The 16,218-nt window shown below is 31.8% G+C and overlaps 2 protein-coding genes across 2 annotated transcripts in view; both read left to right on the forward strand.

The window, feature by feature from the left end:
- Positions 1 to 16,218, forward strand: part of LOC126970624 (dynamin-1-like protein) — a 587,387-nt gene that overhangs the window by 542,790 nt on the left and 28,379 nt on the right. The window lies entirely within an intron of this gene.
- Positions 1 to 16,218, forward strand: part of LOC126970618 (eye-specific diacylglycerol kinase) — a 315,315-nt gene that overhangs the window by 90,116 nt on the left and 208,981 nt on the right. The gene's annotated exons all lie outside the window — the stretch shown is intronic.

Here is a 16,218-nt window from a genome sequence, read left to right on the forward strand (position 1 = left end):
AGGTTTATTCCTAAATAGCACTTCTACAACTATTTTCACATAAAAATCAAACAATTTTATTGCACCTTCTTGTATAAAAATTTGGGAATGTCAAGACATTTCATAGCTTTCATAAGCTATAACATATCTGGTACATAAATATGGTGTTTGCTACAAGATCCATCCAATAATGGAATAGCCACTTAATTAGCTGGTTAACAATACCATTTTTACAGTTTGAAAGGTAAAACAAACACTTTTCACGCCTTTTCGGAATTTTACTTGTACTTCGTAAAAAAAGGCCTACCGAATATTATTCACCACCCCAACAATCATCAACCATGTAAGTGAAAAGTAAGCCATCAACTATCATCACTTCTTCCTTTAATCAATATCGGTCTATTATTGAAGTGAAACTTCTTTAGACCCGTTGTGATTTGAAACTCGATGAAACGAAAAAGTGAGAATATAGAATCAAAAACAGGCAAATGTTATAGGATTCAGCCGGCGAGAGAATGAGATAGGAAGCGTTATACAGTGTTTTGGTACCAGGAGATCTTTCTTCAACTATTGAAGAAGAGATTGTCATATACAGGATGTCCCATTATGGAACATCAAGGGAAAGTACCTTAAATATCGTAGATAGGGTATTTTACTGAAAAAAGACTTTATGTTTTTTTTTAAAGTTAGTAATTCTGCATTCAAAGGTTTTCTAAAAATTACTTACCTCGTCAGGGACTTGAACCAACTTAAAAGTAAAAATATTTGAATGCAGAATTACTAACTTTTAAAATTAACATAAAGTCTTCTTTCAGTAAAATACCCTATCTACGATATTTAAGGTATTTTTCCTTCATGTCCCATAACTTTGGGACACTTGACAATTTCTCTGTCACTACATAGACACCAGGAGAACATAAATATGGTAACGATGATAGTAATGTCTTTTATAGCGGTTGAAATCATATGTCATCCTAGCAACATGTACCAGGACCATCACTAAAAAAACTTAATTTTTATCTTTCTTTACTTCTTTATAAAAACTTTAACTATGCAAAATTCTGTAAATTGAATCTAGATCATTACGAAAAGATTTCGCTTTACTCATACAAATGATTGTAAGTGAAGTGTAATTCGACCGTAATTCATGAGTACTATATGGAACAAAGAGTATGTACATTAATTTTGACGAATGTCAATTACAAACCTGTTTAAAGTACCGTATTTTATAAGATGAAAACAAGTCTTGAACAATTAAATAAAATGCTTTTAATGATTAAAACGCGTGTAGTTATAACTGATTTTTTACATTAGATCTGCAGACCCCCTGAAAACGAGATCTGGAAAGTTCTTGAAACGTCGGGTTAACTAAAATAAAAATGTAACAGTTAAAATTACACGCGTTTTAATCCTTTAAAAGTGTTTTATTTAAATGTATAACACTCGTGTTAATCAAAGAAAATACTAAGGCTTGCACAAGTTTAATAAGAATAACTGAGTAGCAACACTAGATTCAGAATTTTTGGTATTTCCTCAAAATATTCATAAAATCTTTATACTCTGTATTATTTGCACACAAGTGGAAAGACGAGGTAGCTTTGTAAACAGATGACTGTCGCGTGTAGCACGAGCCGGGGATTTTATGTGAATAGCGAAAGACGAGCAAGACGCTCAGGTGATGTTACGTACGACCTGCTCATAATAATGAAGTGTCAACACAAAATTCTGAACGGTATAGCAACTGCGCACCTTAAGACATAAGATCTTGAATCTTATTAGCACGTAGATTCATTAGCAATGGCGCTTAACGAAAAACCTTCGAAAAGCATGCTTGCTTGCATGAAAATCTGTGTCGAGGCTCAGACGGCACGTCGTATGCTGGGCCTCCGATTGGCAATATTAAAATGATTGCACTGCACCTCAATTGTGTTGCCAATAAAATTTATTACTTTTATTAGGTATTATAACTTCTTGTCGGCAGAAAAAAGTAATATCCACTTCACTGGGGTTGTGCCATGCCTGATGCGTCTTTTGTTTTTTTTTTTTTTTTTTTTTTGCGCAAAAATAATAACGTAAATAATTTTATTTGAAAAAATGTTATAAAAATCATCCTGTATATATTTCATGTATCTCCTAAGAGACTCTAACGAACCCTTTATTTTCACCGAGCATAGCTTAGTCACTCCAGTTTCTTATTAATTACTTACATTTATAAATATTTGTGTGTCGGCTGCATGTGTATGCATATCTGGTTAAGCACATGCAATGGTAGTTAAATCAAAGAAAAATTCTTTTGTTTTTTTATGAAAATAAGGGACGAGACGAGATGGACGATGGTAATGGATACACCCTGCCCATTAAAATGCAGTGCCGCTCAGGATTCTTGAAAAACCCAAAAATTCTGAGCGGCACAACAAGTAGTGCCCAGTATTTTGACTAGCCACGGCACCCTTCAGATCGAAACACAGTAATGCTTACACATTACTACAACACGGCAGAAATAGGCGCCGTTGTGGTACCCATGATCTAGCCAGAAACCAAAGCAACTCCCACTGGTAAAAAAAGTCTAATGAAAAAACCTCAATTGTAATGTATAGGGAAATTTGAATTTGAATTGCTTTTGATCAGGTGCTCAGGACACCTAGAAACTCAAACTCAACGATTTCAAGTTTTTCTCAAGATCTTTCCAACGATATATACATGGATTATGGGATTCTGTATTCATAGTACCAATTGTGATTGTTGAGGAATAAAATTTCCAATGCCGTCTTTGTAAGTTGAACTTTTGCGTATTTTGTTGCATCACTTTGCATAGATTGTATTAAAAATATAATTATCGTTAAAAGCATCAAATCAAAATCCCTTTATTCGTGTAGCTCAAAGAAATGACATTTATGAATGTCAAAATTTTCTTTTTTCACATTTACCACCACTTCAGAAAACGTTGAGTTTTAATGAGAAGAAGTTGCAAGAAACTCATTGCCACTCCTTAAAATAAATATTTACATTTTCATCGTTTACAAATTATTTCAATTACTTGCATGCATATGCAAAGTGATACAACAAAAATACTCAAACGTCAAATACTCAATGCCTAACACGAGTAAGTCGAAAATCGACAACGCTATAAATACTGATTTCAGATAGTGTCAATGAGGTTTTTATCGTTTTTCTCATTTTAAGCTTAACTTTCCAAAGTGGTGGAAAATGGTAAAATGTTGGTATATATGTATTAATGTGTCATGTTTTAACATAAGTTCCTTAATAAATAACTTTTGAATTGATTTGATTTGACCCAACTATAAACTTTTGTTATGCCAAACCTCCAAAGTCAAAGTTCTTTATTTGCCAGAAACATTCACAAGTTAAGTTGTTACAAAGTTAAGTGTAGGCACATGTTTCGTCTTCACAGACATGCAAATATTTCAGTGGTTTCGTTTTATAATATACCTAACATACTCAATAATTATTGCTACATCTAATTTGACCAACGTAAAGCTATACCTAAAAGACCCAATACACAATTACAATAATAATTAATGAAATGTTAAGAGATAATGTAGTAAAAATAATCACAGAAATTATAATATAAAAAATAGTATTGGTGCCAGTTACAACTTCGTTTGATAATATTCGTTTATTGAGTCAAAACAATATTTTTAAAGTGAAACTTTTATTACATCGTCTCAAACTTTCTCGTCTGCGTGTTGCATGTCGCGTGACGGTCGGGCGGCGCCTAGAGTTCTCATATTTGATGCAATTGCGTTCGGGTGGAAGAGTAGGTTCGAACTCCACACACTTATGTATGTTATTTTGTGAAAAAAAGTTTCACTTGAATCGTGGTTTCATAAAACCACACAATTGCTTTTCTTAATAGTGTTAATAATTATAGTATAGCCTTTAATAATTCACAATGTGCTTGTAAATGTTTTTGTTCGCGGATATTGAACAAATAGCGGCATGGAATACTTCAGCTCAAACACAATGAACGAAGCCTCCGCCTCGTATGGTCGGGGTTCTGCTTGACAAAGGCATACCACCAACATCGGTTTGTTCTGCGGTTATTATCTTCTGCTAAGAATGCTTCTTAGATAAATTTTCGTTAATATCTTTATTCCTTTTATTATTTTCATTGAATGCGTGTTTCTCTTGATTATAATATTATTTTATTTTATTTCTCGTTCTAGAACGGTACGTTTTGCGAGAAATTTCTTTCCTCGCACTCCTACTTTGTGGCATCAACTGAGCGCTGTTTCCGGTCTGATGTGATATGGGACTTCATTAACCTGTTTTCCTCAACTATACGATTAGTCCTTTGAATTTTTTCACAGTGGGTTTCCATAGGACGTTTTCCTTCACGACGAAGTTTTGATGCCCACTTGTGGTCAAGTCTATCATTTTCTATTCATCAAATGTAATCTTTTGGCTTCTTTAAATATATAATGGTTAATTTGTTGTTGAAAATAACAAAAACAGAGCACTGTTCCAATTCAAATTCAAATATTTTTGTTAAAAATAGGATATGACATCACTTTTTGAAAGTCAAACACTACCACTCAAGCCAAAAAGAATGCTTCAGACCTGAGAAAAACGGGCGCAACAAACTCAGCAAAATTTTTTTTTTGATCAAAAAATATGTTTACAAAGTAATATTGTACAATTAGACTTGTCATTTAATAGCCGGAGGGCGGTCGTTCCATTCCTAATCTGTGGAATCATTAAGAAAGTCATTTATGTTATAGTAACCTTTACCACACAAAGGCTTTTTAACAATCCTTTTGAATATCGTAGTACTTTTGTTTTGAACATTTTCTGGGATCTTGTTGTAAAAGCGTATACATCGCTCTACAAAAGACTTACTAACTCGACTTAGCCGAGTAGTAGGCATAACAAGTAATGTTTGTTCCTCGTGTGACATTATGATCGTCACTGTTTCTAGCAAATTCCTCAATGTGCTTATGTGGTAGTTTACTTCAAATAAAAATGTAACAAACATAAAAAATACACACAATTCACAACCTCTTTTGAAGTCGGTTTTTAAATAAAAAATCCTGAAAAAATCTCTTATCAATTTTCCTTTCTATTTAGCAGTCATTATCTGAATTTCCCTTTTTGATGAGAAAATATATCAGTTGTCGAAGCACTTTTATACCAAACGATTACATGAACAATATATCGAAGATAAATTGCCTATTAATGTTCAGGAGGTGTTATAAATATTGCGAAAAACAAATAATAACTGTGCGAAAACAAAATACATATGAATGAAGGTTCATTATTGAAAGTTAAATTGTAAAATAAACATTAAAATATTGAATTACTTTGGAGTAATAATATTTTCTGCAGTTGTTCGTTTTCATTGAAAACTTCATTCAAATTACATTTTAACTGGTTGTTATTTAAGTTATAACGAGATCTATCTTTGACGAATGCTGTGAAAATATGAATATGTTACAATCCATATTCTGCTATCTGGAGTTGTTTTTTTTAATTCATTGTTACTGATGCAATCGTAAATTTTATGTTTAATTTAATAATTTGATACCAACAAGATACTATATGTTTTACTTATTTCGATAACTTGTTTTGCATAATTGCCAGTTAAATTCCTGTGTTTTCTGGACTAGAAGATAAATGTATGTGATATCGTAATACGTACCATCTCTGTGGGTGACTTTATATGTTATACTTTTTTATTGTGAACAACAAAGAAAAAAATAATTAAATACGGTCTAACGACATTTCCAAGAAAAAGTTCATCGTTTTTGAGGAAATATTCAAATAAAATTACCTATAAGTGTTAAATAAATCCATTGAAGATTCTATCTAATGCTTCAAATGAAATTGTGTCAAAGTAAATCACTTATACAGGCCACTCAGTGACTTATCTGTCTCTTAAATTTTTTTATAGAGCCGTTTCTATAAGTCGCACTTGTACGAATTATTCATTTCTATATAAAAGCAAGATCTGTAGGGAATTCAATTAGTTTAATAAAATTATTGAATTTTTAGCTTTAAGGTATTTATTAGTCCGACAATGAATCATTATACTTTTATTATAAACTGAATTACTTTTTTATATAATAAGGCATTACTGACAAACAAACAATGAGTTCAAGCTCTAAAGGTTCATGCATCTAATATACGATTATTTATATTTATACTGTTAATTGGCATAAAGGCATTTATTTTTCTCAAAACTGATTCCTTTAGAATTCTTTTTGATGTCATTTCTTATACTACTAGATACTACTACCGCTTCGGAAACAAATGGCGCTCTGAGAGAGAAGAAGCGGCGCAAGAAACTCTCCCAGCATTCTTTTTTTTTTGCGCTCTTTTCAATAAAAATATACAATATTGTACAGTTGCTATAAAATAATCACAATCTAGTCCCAGGCTGTCCGATCATTTAGATATTCAGCAGTGGAGTAATAGGATTTACGACAGAGCCATTTTTTTATAAAACATTTAAATTTATTTATAGACAATGCCTGAACAGTGGCTGGGACTTTATTGTAGAAGTGTATACATTTACCCTTAAAGCTATTATGTATCTTATGAAGCCTACTAGAATTAGTTACAAGCAATCCCTTATTTCTAGTGTTATAATAATGAAAATCACTATTAACAGCAAAAAGGTGACGATTTTTGTGAACATATATTAAATTTTCATAAATGTACTGACAATAAACAGTCATAATATTTATTTCTTTAAATTTTTCTTTGAGAGACTGTCTATAACCAAGCTGATATATAGCACGAACAGCTCTCTTTTGCAGAGCAAACACTATATCAATGTCAGCAGCATGACCCCATAGTAATATACCGTACGTCATGATGCTGTGAAAATAACTAAAGTACACTAATCTAGCGGTCGCAACATTCGTGTACTCTCTAATCTTTCTAACTGCATATGCCGCAGAGCTGAGTCTATCTGCTAGATGGGTAATATGTGGACCCCACTGAAGCTTTTTATCTAACGTGATACCCAGGAAGACCGTAGTGTCCACAAGTTCCAATCTCTGGTCATTTATAAGTACGTTGGTTTGTACCTCCGCTGTGTTTGGTGTAATGAACCGTAAACACTTTGTTTTTTTACTGTTTAAGTGCAGATTATTCGTCTCAAACCAACGCACTATCTTTGAGAGTGCATTGCTTACCTCGTCATCAATATCCGCACGTCGCTTCACTTTAAAAATAAGTGAAGTATCATCAGCAAACAATACAATCTCATGGCTATCATCTACCACAAACGGTAAATCGTTAATATATATAAGAAACAAGAAAGGACCGAGAATAGAACCCTGTGGAACACCTATTCGCACAGGTTTACCCGAAGACCGTTTGCCATTTACATCGACTATCTGAACTCTTTCGCTTAAATATGATTTTAACAGATTTAGGGCTCTATTTTTCACTCCATAATGCTTTAGTTTTAGGAGTAAAGTTTCATGGTGGACGCAGTCAAATGCTTTTGACAAATCACAAAAAATGCCCAATGCATCCTGTGACTCTTCCCAGGCGTCAAAGATGTGCTCAATGAGTCTAGTACCCGCATTAATTGTTGATAAACCCCTAGTGAAACCAAACTGATTTTTGTTCATTAATTTACAAAAATGCATTTGTAGCTGTTGAAGCAAAAGTTTTTCAAAAATTTTACTAAAAACAGGCAGCACTGAAATAGGTCTGAAATTAGCAGGGTCAAAAGAACTGCCCGATTTAAACAAAGGTATAACTTTGCTGTATTTCATGAGGTCAGGGAACACACCCTCATCTATGCATTCATTAAATATTATTGCTAATTCAGGTGCTATAATGTCAAGTATGTATTTAACAATATTAGTCGAATGGCCCCATAGGTCTTTTGTATTTTTTAGGTTAATTAATTTGAAGATTTTTATTATATCGCTACCTGTAACATACTTAAATTTCAAGTCAGTAGAAGATACTGGTACGTGTAATTTAAGCATATCATATGCTGCTTTTGGCGAAGAGTTAAGGTATTTGGTCGTGACAATCGGGATTTCGGAGAAGTATTTATCAAATTCATTTGCAATTTCTATTTCCGAATTTATAACGCGATTATTAATATTTAAACAGATAGAGGTGTTACGGCAATTCGATCTACCAGTTTCATTGTTAATTACACTCCAAGTCGCTTTTACTTTATTATTACTGTTTTTAATTTTATCTGCAATGAAACGTGTTTTCGCTTCATGACAAACTATTTTAAAAAGCTTGGAGTATTTTTTTACATATATTTTAAATTCTTCACTATTATTGTAATGTTTCTCATAATAAAGGTCATATAAGCGTTTACGACTTTTGTGGATACCCATTGTTGCCCAATCATTATAACTATGTTTGTTGTTTACTGTCACCGTTACTGGAGTAAAAATCCTGTCAAATTCCTCACAGAAGGAATTGAAGACTAAGTTATAGTGAAAATTAGCAGTTTCACCACAGTGTAAGAATAGTATCGTATTTACCAAATTATTTCTAAACCTCTCAAGACGGCTACCCGTAACTGGTATAATCGTCACCTTTTTTGGTCTGACATTGTCCAATCTTGTATTTACTTTTATAAGTTGCCCACTATGGTCAGACTGAAGATTATTAATTATGAGTTTACTAGTAATAGTAACCTCTGTAAAAATATTATCTAAACAGGTTGCTGTTGTAGAAGTGATTCTAGTAGGTTCCCAAAATACATTGAACAAATTAAAACTTTGAAATAAATTTTTAAGGCTAGTACAATTGGCCGAAGGTTCAACCAAGTTTATATTAAAATCTCCACACACTATAATTGACTTGCTAGTTTTGCTAAATTTTGATAGTACCTCCTCCATTCTATGTTGGAATTGTTCATATGATGCAGTGGGGGGGCGGTATACACTTACAATAATAAATTGCTCTAGTTCTATACAAGCTATCTCAATTAGTTGTTCTATAGAGAGATTAACAATATCTCTTCTATTTTTACATTTTAATCTATTATTAATAATAATTAGGGAACCTCCATGTATTGCCCTACTTCTACAAAACGAACTGACTACTTTATGTTCTCTAAAACTAAACTGGAGCTGATGACTCTTACGCCAATGTTCTGTAATACATAATATATCTATATTACAGCAGCTCAAAAACAGTTCAATTTCTAATTCCTTACTTGAGATACCTTGTATATTCTGGTGAACAATATTTATGAGCTTTATATTATGATTATCTATAGCAGTAACATTTATATTTGGTGAATGTTGCCTATTTTGTATGATATTGCAAGAGTTGTCCTCCCTTGTCAAATAACTTAATTTAAATTAATTGAAGAAAAATCTTCATTGTTATATTTTTGTACATTAGTACAAATAATTCCCCAATAGGGGCTTGTATGTCGATTATTTTACAATTTTGCCCAATAGAGGCATGTTTATTAAATAATACTATAGAGGAAGTAGTTTGTTGACTAAGACTATAAGCTACTAAAGTAGCCAGCTGTCGCTTAACTCTAAATGGTAGGTATAGGTTACCATTGGTTATTTTCATTTTATAATTAATGAATTTATTTGTGTCAAATAAAATTAAATTTTCATTGTTGTGGAATGTCGCATTATACAAAGTTGTATTTAATTTAAATATTTTTCTATTTTGCTCCTGTGTCAAATCCGAGGAGAATGGGAATGTACACATCATCACTTTAGATTTTGTCTTATTGGAAATATTAATTAATTTTTCTATATTTTTAATTAGGTCCTTATTTCTAATATTATGAGAGTTATTACCAAACATTATACCTATGATTGTTTTTTCTTTTAGATTTATTTTTGGTATGGAATTTATGAGGTTATTGAAAGTTATATTGGGTTTACATATATTTATCAACTCACAATTCTTTGCAACTGCATTATTTAATAAAGGTCCAAACCCTTGGCCAATTTTGTTTGAAAATAATATAAACCTACTTGATGCACTTGTATCCATACTTTGACTAGTTTTTAATGGGGATACACTTAGGTCTTGATAATTTTCTAGTGAATGTTTATTAGTTGTGCTGGAGCAGTGGCACATATTATTATTGTTTATAAAGGATTCAAAGTGTTCCATGTTTTCATTGCCTAATTTAATTAAGCAATCAGCCTGCTTTATATGTTCTGATATTTGCTCCTGCGCTGAATTATATTTTTGAGTAATGTTTTGCAACATTGTTTCTAGAGAAGATATTTTATTATTTAATATATCTGTATCAATTTTATGTATTGCATGGGACTCTGTTAATTCTTTATTATATTTTTGTAATTTTTTCAGCAACTCTTGGTTTTTTGACCTAATTTTGCAAAATTTTTGGCTTTGATTGCTTATTACTTTTTATGAAATAAAATTACTATCAGAGCACCATTTGTTTCCGAAGCGGTAGTAGTATCTAGTAGTAGGAATCAATTTTGAGAAAATAAATACCTTTTTTATGCCTTAAATGGAAAACACAAAAAATATTTGCTCAAAATCATACAGTGCAAATAAACTCTCATCATTTATACGTATTAAAAAACAACTACTTACTAGATCTCATTCAAACCAATTTTCGGTGAAAGTTTGCATGGTAATGTACATCATATATTTTTTTTACTTTAATCAACACACACTTTACCACTTTGGAAGGGTCTCTCTCGCAAACTATTCAGTTTATATAAAAAATTATACTAGAAACCTCAATACCATTTTTGAGATACATAGATACCCCAAACCAAAGGGGTTTAAAATTTGCTCCAAAATTTATTGTTTTTTTTTTCTATTTTTGTGTGAAAATAAGAAAGTTCATTTACTTATTATGCAAAACTCACTAAACTAATATTATTACGTAACAAGCATTGAATATAATTAATTAATTACAATACCCACCTGCCGACAGAACAAGATGACTACAACAAATATAAAATATAATGTGTTCTTTGAATAATAGTAACAATAGCAGTAAGAAAAACTGTAGTGAAATAAAAGATAAACTGTATTGAATAAATATATTCAACAGAAAAATGTATTAGGAAATATTCAGCTGTTAGATTCATGTAGACCTTATTTTATTAAACACAAAATTTTAACTCTTACTTCAATTTACATTCTAGAAGCATGTAAATTTGTTAAAAAGCATTCGGACTTACACTCAACACTACCAAATAACAAGCGAAATAATAGAAATTTAAACAAATTAAAAATACCCCAAACAAGCATGTCATAATCACATCCCAAACGAAATTAAAAATAAAGAGAAGCCTTCTCTATTTAAAAGACATCTTATAAATTTCTGAGTTTCTAAATGCTTCTACGATTTACCCGAATTTTTTAATTACACTAAGTGTGAGAATTATTTATAATATAGAAATAGTATAATATAATAATATTGACACACTTTTACAAAAAATATCTTGCCCCAAACTAGGCATAATGTATAAGACTTATTTTATGTATAACATTGCTGTGCGCGCATATGTGACGCCCTGCCTTGCAGGGCGTCACATATTGTCTACCTATTTAATGTACCACCCTTTTATAAAATGTGACTTGCAATAAAATATTTTTAAAAAAGCAAGTGTGTGGAGTTGGAACTTATTCTTCCACCCGAACACAATTGCATCCAACATGAGACCTATAGGCGCCGCCCGACCGTCACGCGACATGAAACACGCAGACGAAAAAGTTTGGGACGATGTAATAAAAGTTTCACTTTAAAAACGCGCAAATACTAAAATAGCGCACGCTAAAAACTTCACATCGCTAGACATTTTTATCTTTATTTAAATTAAATTTCTAACAGAGAGTAAGACACACTGAAACGTGTCAGGGCTTTGGTAGTTTAACATAACACGTACTCGTAGTTCCCGGAAAATGCTCAAGAAACATTATTAAAGAGGAAAATGTTAGGGTAATAACAGCACACGATATTTTTTCCACCTCTGCACACGATTAACAACATACCTTTCGCAGAAGCACGTAATGGAAAATACACACGTGTATAATATAATATATATCTTGCATATGATGTATATCGTGAACTAGGCGACTAATTATTCACAGTCATGCATAAAAATACAACGAAAGACCGTAGAATATAACGTTTACATTGCAAAGTAACACGCCAACGTTTCAATTATTTCAAATTAACTTTTTAGTGACAATAATAATTTAGATTCATTTTTAGTACCATATCATAGCCGTATACACACGTAAAATATCGAATTTATTAATTAAGTATGCTTTTAAGCTAACAAGCTTTAGCTTTTAAAATACTGGACTGTATATTGGAATTTATGAAGAGGGTTATTGGCGTGAATGCATATGTGAAGTGTTTGTCATAATTATTTTTCAAGCGAAGCTTTTATACCGAAGTTTTTTTTTTATATGAGAGGGGGCAAACGGGCAAGTGGCTGTTCAGGCTGCGCGGCAACGTTACGCGAGAGCGTCAGATTTAATGTTTCACGAACATATATTATTATATACTAGCTGACCCAACAGACGTCGTTCTGTTCATAATAAAAAAAAACTCTTGCGGATGGAATTTTGGAAAATCTGCTGACATCTACTCGGTAAAAGAATATTCCTACCAAATTTCAAGTCCTTAGCTCTAATAGTTCCAGAGATATCGTGATGAGTGACTATATACGTGGAAATTACTATACACTTATATATATCTCGGAGATTTATTTGGATTTAAAATCGGGCGTCACGGTGTTGGTTTCCTCCATGTTGTTTTAAGTCGATCAGTGCGCACATCCAGCGCGGGCGCTAGCTTGAAGACGAATGCGACTTCTCAATGAGCGCTCTACTGATGGACAATAATAACTAACTTCAATCACGTCACCGACAGTGACGTACACAGTGACAACTTCAAACACACTTTGAAAGATGACGTTCGCGATCAGTTCAGCCCAATACACAGAGTAGAATATTATCATACAGGCCATATTACTTTTACATTCTAATTCTCCGACATATACATATATAAATCCTGTATCCTGATGTTTGTTTCCAGTGAACCTCTTAACTAATGAAAGGAATTTAATGGGGATTATTTCGTGGAGAGCAGTTTAGCCAAAATTGAGAGATAGGATAGTTTTTATTTCGGATCCATAATATATAGCAATATATGTATATAGTGGTAGCTGCCCTACATCCTTTTTTTTTTATGGAATAGGAGGACAAACGAGCGTACGGGTCACCTGTTGTTAAGTGATCACCGCCGCCCATACTCTCTTGCAACACCAGAGGAATCACAGGAGCGTTGCCGGCCTTTAAGGAAGGTGTACGCGCTTACCTCAGTGTGGGTGGCATTCCGTCTCGCTTTCACTCATGTAAGTGTACGTGGTTGGCGTGGTTTTCTATCTCTTTTTCCATGCAACCAAGCCAGTGACTTTTAAAATTTGAATATCCGTTGCGATGGGCTGTTTCGCTAATGAATGAATAGTAATATTTAAATAAAATTTTCTACAAAAATAATTATATAAATAAAAATGTGGCATAACTGTTGTCATACCTTAATTTAACTGTCTTTTTGTTGCACACATAGCAAAGTTAAATAACTATTGTATATGTTAAATAAATACTACTAATTAAAAATATAATAAAAATTAATAAAATATTAACTTAATCAAATTGCGTCGTTATTACTTACGAATGGACCTTATATTAGTTAAAAAATATTGTATTAATAATTAGGTTATGTATATCGACCTTTACCAATTAATATGAATATTATTACTTTGATATACAGTATTAATACAATGATTTTTTATGATTTAAATTAATCATATTTTACATCTTTGTCACACAGAAAAAATTTTTTTTTTAAAGTGAAACATTGAATTAATTTGAGCCTTTCAAACGCCACCATTTTGTGCGCGCTTTTGATGACGTCACATGACATATCCCGTCTTGGCTTACTCTAAAGTGTTTCAGTTATTTCATACAAATTTTCAGTTTTAGTTGCTTTATAGATCATCGAAGACGCTAAAGACCCTTATTACAAGTATTGTATGGTACCAAAGTCCAAAAGCACCATTAAAATACACCCGATAGTAATGTAAGGGTTGCAATGTAAGCCGCACGCGAACATCGCAATGAATGACGCCAAGAGCAATACAACGTGCCGTAAACAATACCTTTCCCACTAGGTTATTTTAAATAAAACATAAATTAGACAATAAAAGACAGGAAATATATTTTATACTTATATCTCTCGAGTGGTTTCATTTTTCCTTCAAGGAATGGCAAAGGTACACTTACCATACAGCCAACGCGGGAAAATTAAAATTACAAAACTTATCGAGCACTATCTTGGTAAATCATATTAATACGTTTTATTCTAACGATTTAAACATGACAACACCTACCTACTATGTATGTAATATATCATGTACTACGTATTACCTAATATTTCTATAAACCTACAATAACCAACCTAGATTTAGTTGTCTGTGGCACCAAAGCAATTAATGTGCTTTTTGGCGACATTATAGTTCGGTAAGCAATGCTTTTTTAGGCCATAGAATATAGACTTTTTCATAGACTTACATTACAAGTATATACTTATATTACAGACCGTGGCTGTATACAGGCTAGCGAAACTTAAGAAAAATGCGATTCACTCGATTGCATGAAACGTGCAGTCAGTGACAGATTGACAGAAGACGGCTGTAATCTTGTAAAAAAGGAGATCCGAAATCCACTACATTATAAGCAACTATTTGCTTTTAAACTTAGCCGGATTATAATTCAAGACCAATCGCGATACTGTAATTACTACTACAGTGCGTTCACAGTTATTTTACCTCTAGCCGTTAGGTTAGCTAACCTGAGCGTTATATTGCCATATTTATCTTCTATGACTCCCTCAAACGACAAGTAAAATTATAAGGTATAGATGAAATTTTTTTTCTTACAATATAATGATTTGAACGTAAAGTTTGTAATAAGATCTTTTGTTATCGGGACGGTTGAACGCATTTAAATTTATATTTGGAGACAGATGGGGATCATCGTACACATCAACGATTGAACTTAATGGTTTTGATGCAGTGAATGAATGAATGAATGAATGAAATACCTATCTTATTATATAAATTTCCGTTTGCTTTGTTATTTAATGTAAGACTATACCTTTATATATATTTTAGAATATGCCTATCTAATAATATTATTTTAAGATAAAAAACAATTAAGTGATCGGGAGATTTCCGTCAGGAGCGAAGTTCGTTATTCCAATTTAATAAACTGTTCAGTAAGATACGAAATGATAATAATTACAATATGAAAATAACTCAAAAAATATGTGTAAGCTTATCAAAAGTATTTAACTAGTAACAAAGAATTACTAACCCATTTATGAGTCCATTACTTTGTATCTTAAAAAAGCACGTTTAGTGTATTAATTGTAAGCTGTCATTTGTTATTATATTAGTTAGTTACACAGTAATAACTACATCCGGATAATTATCTTAATCGCAAATAAAGTAATCTATTTGCGTCTTAGGCTACCTGTCATTCAAAGCTATCAAACGATTTTCACGATATTTCACTTTCTCACAAGAAATAGTGAAATAGAGTTTCGCACAGCATTTTTTCGTAAGTAGGTATAATTTTCTATAATGTAGTACCTCCATGAAAATTTATATCAATTTTTAACTCTGCTAAGAGTTTCCCCAAAGTAGGTACCTCCTTTCTGACGGTATACATTTCAAGTATTTTATTTCGAACTGCACACAGATCAAAATCATCCAAAACTTTTTTTCTTGGATGCGCTTTTTTCTAAGCGTAGAAATTTTTTGAAAAATGGATGTAGCAACTTCGCCTTCTTTAGTTATGGTGCTTACGGTTTTTTCAGATATTCCTGAAACAGGAAAAAAGTTTTATTTTATAAAGCCTATTTTATTTTAAATTTAAAATAGCTGTGTATATATTTAGAGAGCTATTTCTTACCAATAATGTTCCTATTTACATTTTTACCTAATCGTATCAAATGCTAATAAACGAAAATTGTAATTCTAACTAAAAAAAATAGAGGTCAGCATGGCATTTATATTATTTAATTATTCAAAACTAAAACCACTCAAGGCGACTTATACTAATATTGACAATGATTACTCTATTAAATTATGAAATCATATAATATATTAAAAAGACAAATATAAAGGACATAGAACTTGTATATCAAATTGAAGCAAATGATTGATTATATTACTATTAAAATAAAAC

Source organism: Leptidea sinapis, chromosome 21 (genome assembly GCF_905404315.1).
Source record: "Leptidea sinapis chromosome 21, ilLepSina1.1, whole genome shotgun sequence".
NCBI classification, from domain to species: Eukaryota; Metazoa; Arthropoda; class Insecta; order Lepidoptera; family Pieridae; genus Leptidea; species Leptidea sinapis.